We start from the raw sequence: 25245 nt of genomic DNA on the forward strand, positions 1-25245 counted from the left end.
CTACCTGTTGTCAGGGTCTTCTACCCGTTGTCAGTATTCTACCTGTTGTCAGGGTCCTCTACCTGTTGTCAGTCTTCTACCTGTTGTCAGTCTTCTACCTGTTGTCAGAGACTTCTACCTGTTGTCAGTCTTCTACCCATTGTCAGGGTCTTCTACCTGTTGTCAGAGTCTTCTACCTGTTGTCAGTCTTCTACCTGTTGTCAGTCTTCTACCCATTGTCAGGGTCTTCTACCTGTTGTCAGAGTCTTCTACCTGTTGTCAGTCTTCTACCTGTTGTCAGTCTTCTACCCATTGTCAGGGTCTTCTACCTGTTGTCAGAGTCTTCTACCTGTTGTCAGTCTTCTACCTGTTGTCAGTCTTCTACCCGTTGTCAGGGTCTTCTACCTGTTGTCAGGGTCTTCTACCTGTTGTCAGAGTCTTCTACCTGTTGTCAGTCTTCTACCCGTTGTCAGGGTCTTCTACCCGTTGTCAGTCTTCTATCTGATGTGGCTCTGGTCAAAGGTGGTGCTCTATATATGGAAAAGGGTGTGATTTGAGACAAGTGACCAGCTGTCTGCTAGTGTTGTCCTCCTCAGGGACATCTGCAGCTATCAATCTGTTACAGTGGGGGAAAAAAGTATTTAGTCATCCACCAATTGTGCAAGTTCTCCCACTTAAAAAGATGAGAGAGGCCTGTAATTTTCATCATAGGTACACGTCAACTATGACAGACAAAATGATTTTAAAAAATCCAGAAAATCACATTGTAGGATTTTTAATGCATTTATTTGCAAATTATGGTGGAAAATAAGTATTTGGTCAATAACAAAAGTTTCTCAATACTTTGTTATATACCCTTCGTTGGCAATGACACAGGTCAAACGTTCTCTGTAAGTCTTCACAAGGTTTTCACACACTGTTGCTGGTATTTTGGCCCATTCCTCCATGCATATCTCCTCTAGAGCAGTGATGTTTTGGGGCTGTCGCTGGGCAACACGGACTTTCAACTCCCTCCAAAGATTATCTATGACAGAGGAGCCTCTTAAAGAAGAAGTTACAGGTCTGTGAGAGCCAGAAATAATGCTTGTTTGTAGGTGACCAAATACTTATTTTCCACCATAATTCTCTCTCTCTCTCTCTCTCTCTCTCTCTCTCTCTCTCTCTCGCTCTCTCTCCCTCTCTCTCTCTCTCTCTCTCTACCCTTTCTAAATTGTTCATGTTTATAATCAGATCACATCTCTTCACACAGTTTGAACCCCTAGTGATAATATTGTTATAACCATACTTTCATTTGTATTGATACTAGTCAGTAGGCCCTGTTCTTCTCAGTTGGAGACGTTTTATGATGACCATAAGCGTATACACTGTCTCTCCGCTCAGCATGTGCAGTCACAGCCCTTTCTCCCTGCGCAGATGGAAAGCATTGAGGGACATTATTGTGCTCTTGGCCAACTATTTGGCACACACTTTAAAGAGAATGGCTCTAATGAATTCAGGCCTCCTCCTCCTCCTGTCCCTCCACCCCCCCTCCTCCCCGTCTCCTCCTCCTGTTCCTCCCCATCTCCTCCCCGTCTCCTCCCCCGTTCCTCCTCCCCATCTCCTCCCCCTGTTCCCCCCCTCCTCCCCGTCTCCTCCCCCTGTTTCTCCCCCCTCCTACCCGTCTCCTCCTCCTGTGCCTCCCCCTCCTCCCCGTCGCCTCCCCGTCTCCTCCCCCTCCTCCCCGTCTCCTCCCCTGTTTCTCCCCCTCCTCCCGTCTCCTCCTCCTGCCTCCCCTCCTCCCCGTCTCCTCCCCTGTTTTCCCCCCTCCTTCCCCCTCCTCCCCCCCCTCCTCCCCCCTCCTCCCGTCTCCTCCCCCTGTTTCTCCTCCCGTTCCTCCCCCACCTCCCCCTGTTCCTCCCCCTCCTCCCCGTCTCCTCCCCCCTGTTCCTCCCCCCTCCTCCCCGTCTCCTCCTCCTGTTCCTCCCCCTCCTCCCGTCTCCTCCTCCTGTGCCTCCCCCCTCCTCCCGTGTCCTCCTCCTGTGCCTCCCCCCCTCCTCCCGTCTCCTCCCCCTGTTCCTCCCCCTCCTCCCCTGTTCCTCCCCCTCCTCCCCGTCTCCTCCTCCTGTGCCTCCCCCCTCCTCCCCGTCTCCTCCTCCTGTGCCTCCCCCTCCTCCCCGTCTCCTCCTCCTGTGCCTCCCCCCTCCTCCCCGTCTCCTCCTCCTGTGCCTCCCCCTCCTCCCTGTCTCCTCCTCCTCCTGCCCCCTCCTCCGCTCCTCCTCCTCCTGTGCCTCCCCCCTCCTCCCCGTCTCCTCCCCCTGTTCCTCCCCCCTCCTTACACTCTGCAACACAGCTCCCTTTCTTGGAAGGCGAAGGAAAACATTTGTGACCACTGCTGTTCCCTGGACCTTTTTCTTGTTTATCAAAAGGAGGGATTCTGTGGGACAGGAGACTTCAAAGAGATAGAGTAGAGACCAGTCAGAGCCTCAGCCCTCAGCCCTCAGCCCTCAGCCCTCAGCCCTCAGCCCTCAGCCCTCTGCCCTCTGCCCTCTGCCCTCAGCCCTCTGCCCTCTGCCCTCAGCCCTCAGCCCTCAGCCCTCAGCTCTCTGCCCTCAGCCCTCTGCCCTCAGCCCTCAGCTCTCTGCCCTCAGCTCTCTGCCCTCAGCCCTCAGCTCTCTGCCCTCAGCCCTCAGCCCTCAGCCCTCAGCCCTCAGCCCGGCCCGGCTGTATCCTGTTGACCTGAGTCCAGGGCTCCTCATTAAAACAACCAGTGATTTAATAAACAACTAATTAGCTGTAGGCCCAACACAGTTCTACAGAGATGACAGTCAGTGAACTAAATGTCTCCTAAGGTTTAATTACTCTGTGTTTCACTGTTATATAATGGGTGTCAGTCTGCAGCAAGAGAGACTCTGCTCTGTTTATAACCATGGGAACAAAGTCAACCTGTGTTACTGGGGATCTGTTCATTCACAGATTAAACAGCCATAACTGAACCACTGAACCTCAGTTAGAGATTAAACAGCCATAACTGAACCACTGAACCTCAGTTAGAGATTAAACAGCCATAACAAAACTGAACCTCAGTTAGAGATTAAACAGCCATAACAAAACTGAACCTCAGTTACATTTTAGTCATTTATCAGACGCTCTTATCCAGAGCAATTTATAGTTAGTGAGTGCATACACTATTTTTTTTATACTGGCCCCCCGTGGGAATCAAACCCGCAACCCTGGCGTTGCAAACACCATGCTCTACCAACTGAGCTACATCCCTGCCGGCCATTCCCTCCCCTACCCTGGACCAATTGTGCGCCGCTGGATTCGAACCAGGATCTCTAGTGGCACAGTGCCTTAGACCACTGCGCCACTCGGGAGTTAGAGAATAAACAGCCATAACATAACTGAACCTCTGTTAGAGATTAAACAGCCATAACAACACTGAACGTCTCTCTCTCTCTCTCTCTCTCTGTCTCTCTCTGTCTCTCTCTGTGTGTGTGTGTGTGTGTGTGTGTGTGTGTGTGTGACACACTTCTCCCTTAACTGGAACCCAGCAACACCCAGAGACGTGACGCTGATGACGTGCCAAGACAAATCACTGCTCAGGAGAAATCATTCTGAACTGGACACAATGAAATAAATGTTCTATAGCCTACTCGTTCCATTGTACGCATACCATTTCTTGTCCTCAACACATCTCCATTAATTTATGTTATGTACTTTAAATATTCATCCTCCACTATTTGTTTTATGTTCTACTGGCGGAATAGACAGTGGAAGTAAATGGTTTCGTTGAGTCACGAAGCTCTCGCTCCGTCTCGGAAGGCAGGAAGGAGCGTGGGCTGGCCAGTCTGTGTGTCACCGCCTGCGTCACTTGCCAGTAGGGAGTTCTCCAGTGACGAGGAGGCTGCGCTGCCGAGCAGTCTGCCACAGACAAGGGAAAGAAAGGTTTTGGCTGGTACGGACAGTGCTGTCTGCTACAATACAAACAAAAGCGAGCGGTCTGTTCGAGCATAAAGCGCAATTGTGTCGCTTGGATTATACATATTTTCTCTAATGGTGATCGGATACCTGGATTATTGGTGAGTAGCGGCACTGTTGGTTATTTAATACCGCTCTGTGTAATTTATGTTGTAAAAGCTTCGGGGTGGAGACAAGCCAAATAGTTAGGATGTTCTTTGCCCTATGTCACCATAGCAGAAACGGCAGTGGCGCTAATCATTATTTCTCATGATATTTTGGATACATTGTTGCAGACGGGAATGTAGACCTAGACTAGACATTATAGAAAAAGCTATGGTATTGAAATATTACGATAATAGGGTATATAATGAAATGGTTCATTTAGTTCACGGTTGCGTTTGTTTGTATAAATCTGACGTGTCATCTCGGCTGAGTTGAGAGCTAATTTACAACTTTTTGGTTTTGTTTTAAACAAGTTTGTCGGTGTTTGGCCTTTAATAAACCAAGTGATTGCAACATATTACGTGCAGGACAGGTGAGGACAATAAATTGGTATATTGTTTTCTGTTGAATATGACTAGATTTCATTTAAACTAGGCTGAGGGTTTTATAATGACATTCCAATATCCATGCACATGGTAGGCTATTATAGGCTAGTTGATTTAGGTGATTTTGTAGTATGGTTCCCCTACAGTGTGTTGAATAGCCTACATGTATTCCTTAGTTCGCCTCCAGTGGGCGAGCGTCTCTGTAAATCCCAAATCAAACGAAACGTGTTTTCTTTAGGAGCGTGTACACGCTGGAATGAGAAGGCGCTTAGTAGTGAAACATACTTCTCCCAGCGTTAACGCCTTCAAAAGCGTCAATTTAACCGCTCACACAAAAAAAAAAATCATGCGTTTTTATGTTGTCTGGAAGGCTATTTTCAATGCATGTTTTTGGATAGTAATGTTTTGATGAGTGGAATGTATCACTGTATTTCGCTCAGCAGCTGATGTAGTGTGTTTACTGCTGTGTGTGTGGTCTCCAGCACGACCTCCCTGGATCATGTCAGGAGTCCTGTTCTCTACCAGCTAAATGATCCTTTGTTGACAGACATACCGCTGCATGTGAGCAAAATAATGGGGTTTTATTTCTGCATGTGCTGCACGAGTCTGGGGTTCTATTGCACGGGGTAACTTTGTTTTGAATGTTTAGTTTGTCACGTCATCATGAGCATGAGTTGGCCTCTTCATTGTGGCTAAGGCAGTCCCCCTTTTGGCATTTTACTGAGCATCTAAAACTGCCTCAGAATTATTGATTTAATCATAATGGTGCAATATCGTTAATAATCATGCACCACAATTACAGTTCAGTGAACAGAGGTATTTTTTTACAGCTTTTAATTGTGATAATCACCATTTATCATATTTTTATCACACAGCTTGCGTTTTGAACGTAGCAGCTATAAAATGAAGTGTGTTGAAACAGACACTCTCATTCACACACTGCATTAGAGCACAGATCATATTTGGCAGCTCTTCCACAGTGGGAGTCATCCTCATTTCCTGCCTCACCTAGTCTGTATCCCAAATGGCACCCTATGTAGTACCCTACTTTTGACCTGGGCCCATACATGTCTATATCGGTGGTGCTGAAGGAGCCAGGAAATGAGACAGATTATTTAAATAGCCACTTCCTGTGCACTGCGGCACACGTTTCACAACCACAGGAAACCGTTCAACTGACACACACACACTCTCACACACACACACACACACACACACCGCTCCTCAGCTGGGAGCGAGAGACTGCTATGTTCAGACAGCCCGTCTGTCCCTTGTAGATGTTGTTGGTCACAGAGAATGGCCCCGGCTTTGTGTCTGGAGAGGAGACAGGGATCGTGGGGTGGGGCGTGTGAGAGTGAGAGGGGGGTGTTGTCTGTGGTAGCAGAGGGCTTCCATCTGACCACACACAGAGAGCAGGCTCCTGTCTCCAGGGAGTAGCTGTTAATAAGTGTTGATGAACAGAGGCTGTTGTCTGTTTTAGTTATCCCAAACACAGCAGATAGTTTCACACTTTAGTTCTGCTAACAGTCTTTCTCTTCTGTCATAGTATCCGTTCGTTTCCTCATCCCTGGGGGCGAGTTTGGCTTCATGCAAATGTTTCAGACACTCAATGAAAATCAAATCCTACTGGTTTGATATGCATCTGCTATCCCAATCTATAAATATTATCATTGACTTTAAATAGACATGTAGTGAAAAAGCTTAGAGCAGCGGCAAGTGTCATCAGCCATCAGTGAAACGGTGACATATAAAGTGTTTTGACTGGCAACCTCTAAGCTAAACAGCTCTAGGGTTTGTCTAAATGTCCAGTAGACTGCACTACACTGCAAGTGATAGATAATGTCAAAAGCCGCACAGAAGTCCTAACAAAACAGCCCCCACAATCTTTTTATCATCAATTTCTCTCAGCCAATCATCAGTCATTTGTGTAAGTGCTGTGTTGTTGAATGTCCTTCCCTATAAGCGTGCTGAAAGTCTGTTGTCAATTTGTTTACTGTAAAATACTTTTCCCAAAAGTTTACTAAGGGTTGGTAACAGGCTGATTGGTCGGCTGTTTGAGCCAGTAAAGGGGGCTTTACTATTCTTGGGTAGGGGAATAACTTTTGCTTCCCGCCAGGCCTGAGGGCACACACTTTCTAGTAGGCTTAAATTGAAGATATGCCAAATAGGAGTGGCAATATCATCCGCTATTATCCTCAGTAATTTTCCATCCAAGTTGTCAGACCCCAGTGGCTTGTCATTGTTGATAGACAACAATAATTTTTCACCTCTTCCACACTTATTCAAAATTACAATGCTTGTCTTTCATAATTTGGTCAGATATATTTGGATGTGTAGTGTTAGCATTTCTTGCTGACATGTCATGCCTAAATTTGCTAATCTTGCCAATGAAAAAATCATTAAAGTAGTTGGCAATATCAGTTGGTTTTGTGATGAATGAGCCATCTGATTCAATGAAGGATGGAGCTGAGTTTGCCTTTTTGCCCATATAACTATCATTCTTTATGTCATTTATCCTTGTTTCATAGTGTAGTTTCTTATTTTTATTCATTTTTGTCACATGATTTCTCAATTTGCAGTACGTTTGCCAATCGGTTGTACAGCCAGACCTATTTGCCATTTATTTTGCCTCATCCCTCTCAACCATACAATTTTTCAATTCCTCATCAATCCACGGGGATTTAACAGTTTTTACAGTCATTTTTTCTTAATGGGTGCATGCTTATTAGTAACTCGGATAAGCAATTTCATAAATGTGGTGGCTCCTCATTACAGACCATGGAAATATTATTTACATCAACAACACAGGAATCACTACAAAACGTATTGTGTGACCTCTTATACACAATATTAGGCCCAGCCTTTGGAACTTTGGTTTTCCTAGATATGGCTACTATATTGTGATCACTACATCCAATGGATTTGGATTCTGTTTTCAAACAAATTCCTGCAGCGTTAGTAAAGATGTGATCAATACATGTTGATGATTTCATTCCTGTTCTGTTTGTAACTACCCTGGTAGGTTGATTGATAACCTGAACCAGGTTGCAGGCACTAGTTACAGTTTGAAGCTTTTTCTTGAGTGGGCAGCTTGATGAAAGCCAGTCAATATTTAAATCACCCAGAAAATATACCTCTCTTGATATCACAAACATTATCAATCATTTCACACATGTTATCCAGATACTGACTGTTAGCACTTGGTGGTCTATAGCAGCTTCCCACCAGAATGGGCTGTAGGTGAGGCAGATGAACCTGTAGCCATATAACTTCAACAGTATTTAACATGAGATCCTCTCTAAGCTTTACAGGGATGTGGTTCTGAATATAAACAGCCACACCTCTACCTTTTGGCATTTCTATATTTTCTGTAGATCTTATAACCTTGTATTGCTACCACTGTATCATCAAAGGTATTATCTAAGTGAGTTTCAGAGATAGTCAGAATATGAATGTCATCTGTTACTAGCAAATTATTGATTTCATGAACCTGGTTTCTTAAGCTACATATGTTAACGTGGGCTATTTTTAACACTATTCTGGGATGATTGAATGTTTTTCTTGCTTTACTGGGAAGCTTAGCAGAGGTAGACATACTCAAGTTATTTATGCTAGTGCAGGGTGAGCTGCACACAGTGGACTTCCTACTAGGGCACACCATCTCAGTGCTAACAGCATAACTCTGGTTCATAGACATATGATTAGATCAGCAGAGGCATTCAGGGCAGTTAGAGGGACATAAATTAGGTTACTTACATAGTGTCTTCCAACGCCCCTGGGATAATGTACATTTGATGAAGCAGTATGACAACTCAGTGATATAGTGGTAGGGATTAAATGAGCTGGGCTTGGGTCATTGATAAGTCATTGTCTCAATGCAGCCTTATAATCCTGTGAAAGGATCCAGGAACCGAAATTACTTGGGTGGATCCCATCCTCCTTATAATACGAGCTTTGCTTCTAGAAGGTATCAAAATTGTCAATAAATGTTACACCCACAGAGCTGCAATAGTCTCGTAGCCAGTTATGGAGGGCTAAAAGTCTGCTGAAACGTTCAATGCCACGATTTAGGGAGGGCAGAGGGCCAGATATTATGGGGCGTTTGTTGGTGTCGAGTAGTGACCCAATTAGTTCTTTGAAATCCATCTTCAGCTTTTCTGAGCTGCCCTTCATAATGTCATTCGACCCCACATGAACCATGACAGTATCAGCCCCCGGTGACTGACTCACAGCCTCGGGAAGCAACCTGGTGATATCCTGAACTTTTGCCCCAGGTAAAGATATGTGCCTCACCATCGAACTCACTATCACAATAGCCGGAATGATCCGGCCTCGGTCGTGTCTCAAAGCTGATTGCGAGGCCAGAGCCACAGAACTCACCTGAGAAGAGGGCTGCTGAGACGCCGGCTGCGTGCAGGCCACAACAGCCAAAGGGACAGAGCTCTGATCCAGAGAGCACGGCCCAGCGGAGGGGGGCTGCAGTGATCCATGTCGCAGATTATACACTTAATAGCATGTGAGTCCCCAGCAGATTCAAAGGAGTTTTCACTGCTGAACGGTGACAGTCCAAGCAAACAAACATTTCCCGGTGCCGCCGGGGACTTAGATGATCCCTCCATGTTCGCGGACGCCCCCACCAGCGCCTCGCACAACTGTGTTGTTGTCTGTCTCTCGTTGAATGTAGAGGGCGAGAGAGAAGTGCAGGGGGGTGGGTGACGTCTGGGTCGGTTGTCAGCGGCAGGTCCTTGCCACGCACCAGTCCGGCTGCGTGTTATAGCCTCTCAGAGCTGTGTCGGGCGTGTCCCCAGTGTCGAGGTTTTGTTGTATAGACCATGTCTTTGCAATATTTTGGCGCAGGAAATAAAATGAGACGACTTCCCTATGCAACAGAAATAGACAGAGAGAGAGAGTGTGTCACCCTGCCAAATGGGGGAATTCCTGTGGCATCTGAGACAGCACATTATGTCTAAATCAGTCCCTGAAAAAATGCATTGGAACTGACTTCGATGTCCAAAGTTGAGTTTGAGAAACACAACCCAGTCCTGATCCAGGTTAACAGAGACGGAAACCCAGTCCTGATCCAGGTTAACAGAAACGGAAACCCAGTCCTGATCCAGTTTAACAGAGACGGAAACCCAGTCCTGATCCAGTTTAACAGAGACGGAAACCCAGTCCTGATCCAGTTTAACAGAGACGGAAACCCAGTCCTGATCCAGGTTAACAGAAACGGAAACCCAGTCCTGATCCAGTTTAACAGAGACGGAAACCCAGTCCTGATCCAGTTTAACAGAGACGGAAACCCAGTCCTGATCCAGTTTAACAGAGACATTATTCTGTTGAGCACTACTTTTATTTAAATCAACAAGTTATGACAGAAGAGAAGCTGCATGTATCTAACTATAGTTGACAAACAAATGGCCTACCAAATGTCGGAAATGATGAGCAGACTTGTCTAAATTAGGGGTGAAAGGAGCCTAAGCCAGCAGGCTATACGGTCCAGAACGGAGTATCAGCAAAATAAATGATTAGGGAATTATTATGGTGGATCGAACTGCACGGGTATAGCCTGCTTTTTGAAGTGATTTGTTTGTCAATAAGATGAAAACATCATTCAACACCCATGATATGCGAAACTGAGCCTGCGCAGACCATGAAAAACAACAGTAAACAGAATACTTGAGTATCCCAAAATAATGAACAGGATATCGGTGTGCATGTTAACGTGGTCATTGAGTCCAGGCCGTGCTGCAGTCTGTCCCTGGCCCCCCGGCTGGCTGCAGGGAGGGATTAACCTCCAGCCATTGTTTCTGCTCGATGAACACGATGAACTAATCAGTGTCAGGTAAACTCACTGCAGTCATTCAGTCAGGAGACATGACCCACTTCTGAAAACATGGGTCTGTTCTCGTTCTTACTCCCACTCCTCCCCCCGCTCGGTCTCCCCCAGGGCTCATTCACGGCTTTGTTTTAATTTTCCTGGGGTTGGTGGGGGGTTGATGGGAAAATGTAAGGTGAGACCATGTGTCCTGATTAGAATTAGTGGTGTAGTGTTGGAAACCGAGTGTTGACTAGAGTGGACCAGACAGGCAACAGATGCTGCGACCACAACCAGGTGTTTTCTAATGCAGCTCAATGCAAATTAAAGTATCATGGTTGGAGAGGAGAGGAGTGGAGAGGAAATCATCGAGGGGCCATTTACTAACTCAAATGAGCCGAATGAAACAATCGTAGAGCTCTAACTGTACAAAGACGTCATTCACACATTCAAGTGATCACCTTTGTTCACAGATATGGGATCCAGAATATGCTGATCTATTGCAAGCTGTGTCACTCATGCTTCATTCACCTGCTGGTCAGGGCACCACAAGACAGTATCTCTAGGAATGTTGTCTTGCTTCCTTCAGAAACTACACCTCCAGAACAATGCTCTGGTCAGCCTCCTGCCCTTGCATTTTGTCTCCATGTTGTCACATTTAAACACTCCTGTTAAATGCCTCATACCACATCATGCCTGCTGGCAAAGTGGCTCTTTTATTTAGTAGTTGTTGCAGTGCCGACGTTGTGTAATTCAGCCAGATAACAGTCCAGAGGCCAGGCATGCTAGTCATTGGAGGATTGGTGGACTGGAGTGAGTGATCTTGATCTGGTGACCGTGAGAGTTTAGTCTGTTGGCAGAGCCCTTCTTGTCTCTAGGACTGATTTATTAAAGACACTGCTGCTATTTTATAAGGGTGGTGAGGGTTTAGGGTTTCATATTTTAAATCGGCAGCATCTGGAGTTATCTGGAGTAATGTCAACTACTGTAAACTACTACACCACACTACTGTAAACTACTACACCACACTACTGTATACTACTACACCACACTACTGTATACTACTACACCACACTACTGTATACTACTACACCACACTACTGTATACTACTGTATACTACTACACCACACTACTGTAAACTACTACACCACACTACTGTATACTACTACACCACACTACTGTATACTACTGTATACTACTACACCACACTACTGTATACTACTACACCACACTACTGTATACTACTACACCACACTACTGTATACTACTGTATACTACTACACCACACTACTGTATACTACTACACCACACTACTGTAAACTACTACACCATACTACTGTAAACTACTACACCACACTACTGTATACTACTGTATACTACTACACCACACTACTGTATACTACTACACCACACTACTGTATACTACTACACCACACTACTGAATACTACTACACCACACTACTGTATACTACTGTATACTACTACACCACACTACTGAATACTACTGCACCACACTACTGTATACTACTGTATACTACTACACCACACTACTGTATACTACTACATCACACTACTGTAAACTACTACACCACACTGCTGTATACTACTGTATACTACTACACCACACTACTGTATACTACTACACCACACTACTGTAAACTACTACACCACACTACTGTATACTACTGTATACTACTGCACCACACTACTGTATACTACTACACCACACTACTGTATACTACTACACCACACTACTGTAAACTACTACACCACACTACTGTATACTACTGTATACTACTACACCACACTACTGTATACTACTACACCACACTACTGTAAACTACTACACCACACTACTGTATACTACTGTATACTACTGCACCACACTACTGTATACTACTGTATACTACTACACCATACTACTGTATACTACTACATCACACTACTGTATACTACTGCACCACACTACTGTATACTACTACACCACACTACTGTATACTACTACACCACACTACTGTATACTACTGTATAACTACTACACCATACTACTGTATACTACTACACCACACTACTGTATACTACTGTATACTACTACACCACACTACTGTATACTACTACACCACACTACTGTAAACTACTACACCACACTACTGTATACTACTACACCACACTACTGTATACTACTACACCACACTACTGTAAACTACTACACCACACTACTGTAAACTACTCCACCACACTACTGAATACTACTACTGTATACTACTGCACCACACTACTGTATACTACTACACCACACTACTGTATACTACTACACCACACTACTGTAAACTACTACACCACACTACTGTATACTACTGTATACTACTACACCACACTACTGTATACTACTACACCACACTACTGTAAACTACTACACCACACTACTGAATACTACTACTGTATATTACTGCACCACACTACTGTATACTACTGTATACTACTACACCATACTACTGTATACTACTGCACCACACTACTGTATACTACTACATCACACTACTGTAAACTACTACACCACACTACTGTATACTACTGCACCACACTACTGTATACTACTACACCACACTACTGTATACTACTACACCACACTACTGTATACTACTGTATACTACTACACCATACTACTGTATACTACTGCACCACACTACTGTATACTACTACACCACACTACTGTATACTACTGTATACTACTACACCACACTACTGTATACTACTACATCACACTACTGTAAACTACTACACCACACTACTGTATACTACTGCACCACACTACTGTATACTACTACACCACACTACTGTATACTACTACATCACACTACTGTATACTACTACACCACACTACTGTAAACTACTACACCACACTACTGTATACTACTGTATACTACTACACCACACTACTGTATACTACTGCACCACACTACTGTATACTACTACACCACACTACTGTATACTACTACACCACACTACTGTATACTACTGCACCACACTACTGTATACTACTACACCACACTACTGTAAACTACTACACCACACTACTGTATACTACTGTATACTACTACACCACACTACTGTAAACTACTGCACCACACTACTGAATACTACTACACCATACTACTGTATACTACTACACCACACTACTGTATACTACTACACCACACTACTGTATACTACTACACCACACTACTGTATACTACTGTATACTACTACACCACACTACTGTAAACTACTACACCACACTACTGTATACTACTGCACCACACTACTGTATACTACTACACCACACTACTGTATACTACTGTATACTACTACACCACACTACTGTATACTACTACACCATACTACTGTATACTACTACACCACACTACTGTAAACTACTGCACCACACTACTGTATACTACTACACCACACTACTGTATACTACTGTATACTACTACACCACACTACTGTATACTACTACACCACACTACTGTAAACTACTACACCACACTATTGTATACTACTACACCACACTACTGTATACTACTACACCACACTACTGTAAACTACTACACCACACTACTGTAAACTACTCCACCACACTACTGAATACTACTACTGTATACTACTACACCATACTACTGTATACTACTGCACCACACTACTGTATACTACTGTATACTACTACACCACACTACTGTATACTACTACATCACACTACTGTAAACTACTGCACCACACTACTGAATACTACTACTGTATATTACTGCACCACACTACTGTATACTACTGTATACTACTACACCATACTACTGTATACTACTGCACCACACTACTGTATACTACTACATCACACTACTGTAAACTACTAAACCACACTACTGTATACTACTGCACCACACTACTGTATACTACTACACCACACTACTGTATACTACTACACCACACTACTGTATACTACTGTATACTACTACACCATACTACTGTATACTACTGCACCACACTACTGTATACTACTACATCACACTACTGTAAACTACTACACCACACTACTGTATACTACTGCACCACACTACTGTATACTACTACACCACACTACTGTATACTACTACATCACACTACTGTATACTACTACACCACACTACTGTAAACTACTACACCACACTACTGTATACTACTGTATACTACTACACCACACTACTGTATACTACTACATCACACTACTGTATACTACTGCACCACACTACTGTATACTACTACACCACACTACTGTATACTACTGCACCACACTACTGTATACTACTGCACCACACTACTGTATACTACTACACCACACTACTGTAAACTACTACACCACACTACTGTATACTACTGTATACTACTACACCACACTACTGTATACTACTACACCACACTACTGTATACTACTACACCACACTACTGTATACTACTGTATACTACTACACCACACTACTGTATACTACTGCACCACACTACTGTATACTACTACACCACACTACTGTAAACTACTACACCACACTACTGTATACTACTGTATACTACTACACCACACTACTGTGAAACTACTGCACCACACTACTGAATAATAAATACTACTGTATACTACTGTATACTACTACAATACTACCCACACTACTGTATAATACTACACCACACTACTGTATACTACTGTATACTACTACACCACACTACTGTAAACTACTACACCACACTACTGTATACTACTGCACCACACTACTGTATACTACTACACCACACTACTGTATACTACTACACCACACTACTGTATACTACTGTATACTACTACACCACACTACTGTAAACTACTGCACCACACTACTGTATACTACTACACCACACTACTGTATACTACTGTATACTACTACACCACACTACTGTAAACTACTGCACCACACTACTGTATACTACTGTATACTACTACACCACACTACTGTATACTACTGTATACTACTACACCACACTACTGTAAACTACTACACCACACTACTGTATACTACTGCACCACACTACTGTATACTACTGCACCACACTACTGAATACTACTACACCATGCTACTGTATACTACTACACCACACTACTGTATACTACTGTATACTACTACACCACACTACTGTAAACTACTGCACCACACTACTGTATACTACTGTATACTACTACACCACACTACTGTAAACTACTGCACCACACTACTGTATACTACTGTATACTACTACACCACACTACTGTATACTACTGTATACTACTACACCACACTACTGTAAACTACTGCACCACACTACTGTATACTACTGTATACTACTACACCACACTACTGTATACTACTGTATACTACTACACCACACTACTGTAAACTACTACACCACACTACTGTATACTACTGCACCACACTACTGTATACTACTGTATACTACTACACCACACTACTGTAAACTACTACACCACACTACTGTATACTACTGCACCACACTACTGTATACTACTACACCACACTACTGTATACTACTGTATACTACTACACCACACTACTGTATACTACTGTATACTACTACACCACACTACTGTATACTACTACACCACACTACTGTATACTACTGCACCACACTACTGTATACTACTACACCATACTACTGTATACTACTACATCACACTACTGTATACTACTGCACCACACTACTGTATACTACTACACCACACTACTGTATACTACTACACCACACTACTGTAAACTACTACACCACACTACTGTATACTACTACACCACACTACTGTATACTACTGTATACTACTACACCACACTACTGTATACTACTACACCACACTACTGTATACTACTACACCACACTACTGTATACTACTGTATACTACTACACCACACTACTGTATACTACTACACCACACTACTGTATACTACTACACCACACTACTGTATACTACTGTATACTACTACACCACACTACTGTATACTACTACACCACACTACTGTATACTACTACACCACACTACTGTATACTACTGTATACTACTACACCATACTACTGTATACTACTACATCACACTACTGTATACTACTGCACCACACTACTGTATACTACTACACCACACTACTGTATACTACTACACCACACTACTGTATACTACTACACCACACTATTGTATACTACTACACCACACTACGGTATACTACTACACCACACTACTGTAAACTACTGTATACTACTACACCACACTACTGTATACTACTACACCACACTACTGTATACTACTACACCACACTACTGTATACTACTACACCACACTACTGTATACTACTGTATACTACTACACCATACTACTGTATACTACTGTATACTACTACACCACACTACTGTATACTACTACACCACACTACTGTATACTACTACACCACACTACTGTATACTACTACACCACACTACTGTATACTACTGCACCACACTACTGTATACTACTACACCACACTACTGTATACTACTGTATACTACTACACCACACTACTGTATACTACTACACCACACTACTGTATACTACTACACCATGCTACTGTATACTACTGTATACTACTACACCACACTACTGTATACTACTGCACCACACTACTGTATACTACTACACCACACTACTGTATACTACTGTATACTACTACACCACACTACTGTATACTACTACACCACACTACTGTATACTACTACACCACACTACTGTATACTACTACACCACACTACTGTATACTACTACATCACACTACTGTATACTACTGTATACTACTACACCATACTACTGTATACTACTACACCACACTACTGTATACTACTGTATACTACTACACCATACTACTGTATACTACTACACCATGCTACTAGGGCCTGTATATATACTTACTCCTACACTTCAGGGCTTGTAAACATGGCAAAACAACCATTCCTGGACCTGACTCCAGAAGTAAGCCACTGATGGACAGAACCAGGACCTGACTCCAGAAGCAAGCCACTGATGGACAGTACCAGAAAATATGTTCTATTGATTCTGTTTCCTCGTGTCAGAGTCTGCACAAGGCTGACTGTTCAATGCCCCATACAGTGGGGAAAAAAGTATTTAGTCAGCCACCAATTGTGCAAGTTCTCCCACTTAAAAAGATGAGAGAGGCCTGTAATTTTCATCATAGGTACAGTGGGGGGAAAAAGTATTTAGTCAGCCACCAATTGTGCAAGTTCTCCCACTTAAAAAGATGAGAGAGGCCTGTAATTTTCATCATAGGTACACGTCAACTATGACAGACAAAATGAGAAAGAAAAATTCAGAAAATCACATTGTAGGATTTTTTATGAATATATTTGCAAATTATGGTGGAAAATAAGTATTTGGTCACCTACAAACAAGCAAGATTTCTGGCTCTCACAGACCTGTAACTTCTTCTTTAAGAGGCTCCTCTGTCCTCCACTCGTTACCTGTATTAATGGCACCTGTTTGAACTTGTTATCAGTATAAAAGACACCTGTCCACAACCTCAAACAGTCACACTCCAAACTCCACTATGGCCAAGACCAAAGAGCTGTCAAAGGACACCAGAAACAAAATTGTAGACCTGCACCAGGCTGGGAAGACTGAATCTGCAATAGGTAAGCAGCTTGGTTTGAAGAAATCAACTGTGGGAGCAATTATTAGGAAATGGAAGACATACAAGACCACTGATAATCTCCCTCGATCTGGGGCTCCACGCAAGATCTCACCCCGTGGGGTCAAAATGATCACAAGAACGGTGAGCAAAAATCCCAGGACCACACGGGGGACCTAGTGAATGACCTGCAGAGAGCTGGGACCAAAGTAACAAAGCCTACCATCAGTAACACACTACGCCGCCTGGGACTCAAATCCTGCAGTGCAAGACGTGTCCCCCTGCTTAAGCCAGTACATGTCCAGGCCCGTCTGAAGTTTGCTAGAGTGCATTTGGATGATCCAGAAGAGGATTGGGAGAATGTCATATGGTCAGATGAAACCAAAATATAACTTTTGGTAAAACTCAACTCGTCGTGTTTGGAGGACAAAGAATGCTGAGTTGCATCCAAAGAACACCATACCTACTGTGAAGCATGGGGGTGGAAACATCATGCTTTGGGGCTGTTTTTCTGCAAAGGGACCAGGACGACTGATCCGTGTAAAGGAAAGAATGAATGGGGCCATGTATCGTGAGATTTTGAGTGAAAACCTCCTTCCTTCAGCAAGGGCATTGAAGATTAAACGTGGCTGGGTCTTTCAGCATGACAATGATCCCAAACACACCGCCCGGGCAACGAAGGAGTGGCTTCGTAAGAAGCATTTCAAGGTCCTGGAGTGGCCTAGCCAGTCTCCAGATCTCAACCCCATAGAAAATCTTTGGAGGGAGTTGAAAGTCCGTGTTGCCCAGCGACAGCCCCAAAACATCACTGCTCTAGAGGAGATCTGCATGGAGGAATGGGCCAAAATACCAACAACAGTGTGTGAAAACCTTGTGAAGACTTACAGAAAACGTTTGACCTGTGTCATTGCCAACAAAGGGTATATAACAAAGTATTGAGAAACTTTTGTTATTGACCAAATACTTATTTTCCACCATAATTTGCAAATAAATTCATTAAAAATCCTACAATGTGATTTTCTGGAAGAAAAATTCTCATTTTGTCTGTCATAGTTGACGTGTACCTATGATGAAAATTACAGGCCTCTCTCATCTTTTTAAGTGGGAGAACTTGCACAATTGGTGGCTGACAAAGAAATGTTTTCCCCCACTGTATATTGAGCATTCTTTTTGTAGCAAGTATTTTATATAACGGCTTAAATTTAAACGGACAGATTGAAGTGTCAATTGTTGTTTTATACAGTATATCATTTCATAACCCCGATGCCTTGGTTTTGGGACATCAAAAACCTGTTCCCAACTTGCTTGAATTCTATACAGTATTGCTGTCAAACCTTTTGACTTTAAGTGAAACTGATAAATTTTTCAATTCATACTGATTTTGAATGGGTGGCAGACAGACTAATTCTTTAATTTCTTCTTGAAGTAATTGTCTCTACCAATTTTGTGGATGAGTTGGTTATAGTGTTGTATTGAGCCTACACCTCCATACACTGTCATTAGTTGCTTGTGTGACATCATTTTACTGTTCTCCTTTTCATGTGTTATACCCATCCTGTACTTTTTCTTACTGTTTCTTCTCTATCAGTATATTGGACTTTAGCCATATTATTTGCTATAATATTTGATCTGGAGGATGAAATTGAAATTGTAGCCAACTCTGTATGGCTTCATTTTAAAAGGAGGATACTTTAAACAGGGATCCATTGTCAATCCACACAAAATGTAAAGTTCTAATCTGCAAAAAGGCAAATAGACCACTCCTAAACATAGGATGGGACTCTCTCAGTAGCTTGCTGGAAAACCAATTTGGATTTCGGTACAATGGAGGCTTTAAGAGAGAGGTTTAATGCCTTCATATTTCATAGTTTTAACCCTCTAAACTCATGTTCGTTATCTAAATATGCTCGTTTAACTTTATCTGGTTTGCCATTCCAAATAAAGTGATTTTTTTTTCTTGCATTATTTGAAAAATGATTCCACTGGAGTCAGTAGAGCCATGAATAAATATGTAAACTGCGATATCACTAGAGAATTAATCAGGGCTTGGAAACATTACGAAGCAAGCAAGGGGGCTTGCATGTGGAAATGGTTGAGATGTAATATCTCTTGCTGGGTTATTTTCAGGGTTATTTGGTGGGCTCCTCTCTGCTCTTCCCTCCCTGTTGATCAATGCATGGTCTCTGCTTTAGGGATGTTAGTGGCTGAAGGGTTCTGTAAATGAAGTTTGTTTTACTTCCTGTAGGGTCATTCTATGACACCCACCATCTCAGATTGTTTTGAAATCATTTATGTTGTTAGAAACATAAGATAAGCATTCCTGAAACATTATTTTGTTGAAATATAATTTGATCTCTGAGATTAAGCTAATTGATTGCACCCAAATTGGCCATTTTAATTTATAGGATTCATATAATCTTCAATAAATATAGTACCTAACATCCGATTTGAACCATTATTCTTCCTTTCAATGAGTAAGACATGAGGAATCCAATAAAATGATCAATAGACACCCACAGACTTCTATGTCTGACAAGTATTATTGAGCTGCTGCTTGGAGTATTGCTTCTTCATACTTTGTAATATATTCCCTGTAAATCTAGTGATGGTTTTCATCCCCTGTTCAGATAAAATAGCCATTAGAAGTCACTTGCATTATTTACCATAAATTAGTGTTTGTGTTTATTAAATGGACCAAAACATTTTCTTTACAACTTTAGGTAGTAAAACTAATAGCTTTTTCATACTAATAGCTATTGGCTTTCTACCTAAAATTGCAAAGAAAATGTTGTGATCCATTTAATAAACACAAGATACCAGCAAAACTGATAAAAGTAGGAACAGCAGCATCTAGTGGGCAAAACGTGGTACTTTCACACTAATTTATGACTTGTTTCAGGAAACTAGGCACATGTCGCGGGTCACTACTTCACAGGAGAGCCATTTGAATGTAACATTTTTTTTTTATTAATCAAAATGCGTTTTTTGGCACAAATGCCTTCTGGAACATGTTAACTTTCATGTGCCTTAATAACAAACTTGTATGCCATCTGTAAATACGAATAAAATTGTTAAATTTAGAGCCTAGTTGGTTAAGCCACAGAAAAAGACAGCAACCTTCCCGCTCGCCGCGATTGGCTGAGATAATGAGTGGGCTGGACATGTCGAGAGAGGAATTCGGATTGGTCTGCCATATAGAAGGCTTCTGTCTATTTTGAGCTGGTCAGTATGTGTAGGTAATCCTGTCTAACGTGGCTTTTTTAAATGTATCGTGTAGTGGAGCTGCATAAGTGTTGCTCTCCACTTTGTGGAGGCTTGAGTTTTGAAATCAGTGGAATTAGAGTATGATAGCTAAAGAGATGGATAAAACACCTGTCTCTGGATTACATCTTCAATCTAAGGGCAACCATGGCATCCGTGACAGGGAGACGCGTCCATCATGCATGATGTATACGGGTAAGATAGTCTAGCTAGCTACATTTTCAGATATTACACGTTTCTAATTTTGACAGAAAGTGGTTTAGTTTTTAGTTAAAGTGTAATGTTAGCTAGCTAGCATTACATGTATGATGTTGTTATTTGAATCTCAGAGCCATATGCTTGGCTAGTTAGAGCCTAATGTTAGCTAGCTAAGATTGAACCTGGTTGGTTAGCTACCAGCAGATTCATGCTGGGTAGTAACGACATGAGTTGGCACTATGGTTAATTGTTTAACTGCTAACGTTAGCTGGCTGGCTCGCTAGCAAACGTTAGGTGACGTGTATGATTTTACACGTTGTTTACCTAGCTAGCTAGCTACATGTCTTAACAAAAGACTCAGAATAACTGATGAATTTACGAACGCACAACACCCGTTGAATATGGCCGGTGTCAGTAAACGTCGGCAAAAAAGTGTAATTACATTGTTGCCAGCAGAGCTGGTTAGGCTGTTTTCATGTTATCCAGAGGTAAACAATTAACCATAATCCCAATTTTGTGTCTGAAAGTAAATCGCCAGCTAGCCAATGTTAGCCAGTTAGCTAGGGTGCTTGACTGCCGTTATGAGGTCAGAACGCTCGGATCAACCCTACTCATTGGCCAGAGCGTCAAGTGTGAGCTCTGAACACGCCGAGAGCGAAACGAGATGGGTGGGCCTAAAGCTTAAGAGGGTGTGAACGATGCTGAATGGGTGTAGACAAAGAAGAGTTCTTCACTAGGTACTAAAACATTCAAAGGCCATTTTCTCAAAAGTGAGAGTACAAGTTTATCAACTTTCAAAGCAGAATTACTTTCCCATTGTTCCCTTAAATGCAGTGTATGATATACAATTTTGTAGCTCTGTGTCTCTGCTTTTATCCAATGAAAAAAACACAATTTCTAATTTCAAAACCGAATTAAGGCGGATCGGTCACATTTATGGTAAAGAATGCAAGCAACTTCAAATGGCTAATTTCTCTGAACAGGGGAAGAAAACTATCACCAGATTCACAGGGAATACATTACAATGTATGAAGAAGCAATACTCCAAGCAGCAGCGCCATACTACTTGTCAGACATAGAGAACTGATACTGTATACTGGTTGTTGGAGTGGGATTGGCGTTGGGTCTGTGGTTGGCTAATCGAATGTTAGGTACAACTTAAAATGGCCAATGGGTGCAATCAATTAGCTTAATCTCAGATCAAATTATATTTCAACAAAATAATGTTTCAGGAATGCTAAACTTATCTGTTTCTAACTACAGACACGATTTCAGAACAATTTGAGATGGTGGATGATATGGCTTGCTGAAATGACATGGATTGACTCTCTCTGTCTCAGCTGAGTGTAGCATCAGGTATGTTCTGCTGGGCCTCACTAGCTTGTACTCAGCAGAGACCATTGTACATTTCGCTCAGACATCTATGATTGTTGCAAAGCCAGCCTTTTTAGAGCATCACCTGGGTTTTCAGGTGTTATTCTATTATTCCTATTATGATAATCAGATGATATGATAATAGTTTGTGTTTAATGTGAGCACAGTAATAATAATATTGATCCTGAGGCCTTCCTGTGTAGGACGCCTGTAATATCACCATGATCACGTCTGCTGAAATCACAACCCCACCGCAGCTATGACATGTTGATTATGCCAATTATGCTAATTGTAAACATTCTAATTGTTATGTATGGTACGACGTGCTGTACGTCGTACTGTACATTGTTATGGTTTACGACAGTGTGCTGCGTTACGGATGAATGGGTTGTCAGAATGCGTGGCACATGTCATTAAACGACAGAGTGATGTTCAATGTGAAACTGTGCAGATGTCCGTTCTTTTACAACTAGGCTAGATATAACATTGGCGACGAAGATGGCTGAATTCAGTTTACCACCGCCAGCACCATTCCTCGCCGTGCCTGGCGAACCTCCAGTCCCGTGGAATAACTGGCTTGATAGTTTTAACACTTATTTAGAAGCTATGGACTTTTCTACAATCTCCGACAAGCGGAGGACAGCACTGCTCCGTCACTGCCTTGGTACAGAGGGACAGAGGATTTTCAGAGCGCTTGGATCGGCTCCTACATTCACTGCTGCAGTCAGCCTCTTACGGAACCACTTCGCCGGGAAAGAGCGAGTGCTCCTCCGACGCTACCGGCTACGGAAGAGACACCAACGGCCGGGTGAGTCCATTCAAAGCTACGTGGCTAATCTGAGGGATTTGGCTAGCTCTTGTAACTACGGGACACTTCAGGACGAGATCATCAGGGATCAGTTGATAGAGGGGACGTTATGTGAAAAGACAAGGGAGAAACTGCTTTTGGAATCGGATAATTTACAACTAGATGGAGCTATTAAAATAGCACTCCAGGTTGAAGCGGCGTTGGAATGCTCTTCTATGCTAACAGACAGCTCTGCAGCATACACTCGGCCCCCAGCCATTCTCACACAGCAGCTTCAGCCCGAGCAGGCGCACTACAACGATCACGCGCTGCGCACGCCCTCCCGCGTCGATAGCTGCATGGACACAGACACCGACATGCCCGTGCAGCAGGCACACAGACAAACAAACAGAACTAGCTGTGGCAACTGTGGGGCTAGCTCTCACAATTCAAGGGCTTCAAACTGCCCAGCCCGTGGGAAAATATGCAAGAACTGTTCAAAATACAATCACTTTGCGAAAGTGTGTCGTTCTGCCCCTGCTACTAGCTCCACCCAGAACAGGCCCTTCGTTTCATCTCACTCTCAACATGAACACACGGAAATCCGAACCGTCTCCACCAACCATGTGTCATTCAGGACATGCACTGTGCAGCTGGGTGAGGTGGGTTTGCCTTTGCTGCTGGATACTGGGCGCTGCGGTGTCGTTGCTCAACCTTGCCACTTACTACAAGTTTTTCAGTCACCTACCACTCCAACAGCCCTCCACTGCCCTGTGTGGGTACGGTAGATCTAAGATAGACATTGTAGGCACCCTCCAGGTCCCAGTACACTACGGCACCAAACATCTGCCATCATTCACATTTCATGTTGCAAAGCGGGGTGCCAACCTCCTGGGCCTCGACCTCTTCACAGGCTTGGGATTCACACTGAGAGATGACAGTGGGTCAGCTATCTACCAGGTTACCTGCACATGGCAACAGAACTGGCCGACTCTGTTTGATGGACTGGGCTGCCTCACAGCCTTTACTCACAGGCCCCTAGTGAATCCGGGAAGTGACCCCAGTCATGCAGCCCCTGCGGCGCATTCCCCTTTGCACTGCGTGATGATGTCACAAAAGATCTCCAGTCACAGTTGGATGCAGGCATCATTGAGCCAGTCAACGCTGCCCCCTGGATTTCAAACTTGGTCATTGCAACCAAAAAGTCCGGTGGAATCCGGACCTGTGTGGATCTCCGTGCTGTGAACAAGGCCGTTGTCCCGGATAAGTACCCCTTGCCTACAGCTGAGGAGCTGACCGCACAATTCCATGGCTCCACGATCTTCACGAAGCTTGACCTTCGTCAGGGTTATCTTCAGGTACCCCTCCATGCAGCTAGCAGAGACCTCACGGCCTTTGTCACACACGCTGGCGTGTTCAGATATACACGCATGCCTTTTGGACTTAGCTCCGCCCCCAGCTGCTTCCAGAAGGTGATGAGCACCATCCTCGCTGGAATACCTGGGGTGGCGGTCTATCTGGATGACATCGTGGTCCACGGCCCTGACCTCCACATCCATGATTATCGACTCCACAGAGTATTCAGTGCTCTACTGCGGAACAACCTGACCCTGAACGGTGGAAAGTGCACCTTTGCAGCTCCAGCCGTCGAG

General features: G+C 43.3%; 1 protein-coding gene across 1 annotated transcript in view; it reads left to right on the plus strand.

Annotated features, from left to right (window-relative positions):
• Window positions 1-3857: 3857 nt before the first annotated feature.
• Window positions 3858-25245, plus strand: part of csrnp1b (cysteine-serine-rich nuclear protein 1b) — a 31245-nt gene continuing 9857 nt past the window's right edge. Inside the window, exon 1 of the mRNA XM_041881316.2 lies at window positions 3858-4037. The gene's annotated coding sequence lies outside the window, so the exon portion shown is untranslated. The remainder of the gene's footprint in view (window positions 4038-25245) is intronic.

The sequence above is a fragment of the Coregonus clupeaformis genome, chromosome 7 (genome assembly GCF_020615455.1).
Source record: "Coregonus clupeaformis isolate EN_2021a chromosome 7, ASM2061545v1, whole genome shotgun sequence".
Taxonomy (NCBI): domain Eukaryota; kingdom Metazoa; phylum Chordata; class Actinopteri; order Salmoniformes; family Salmonidae; genus Coregonus; species Coregonus clupeaformis.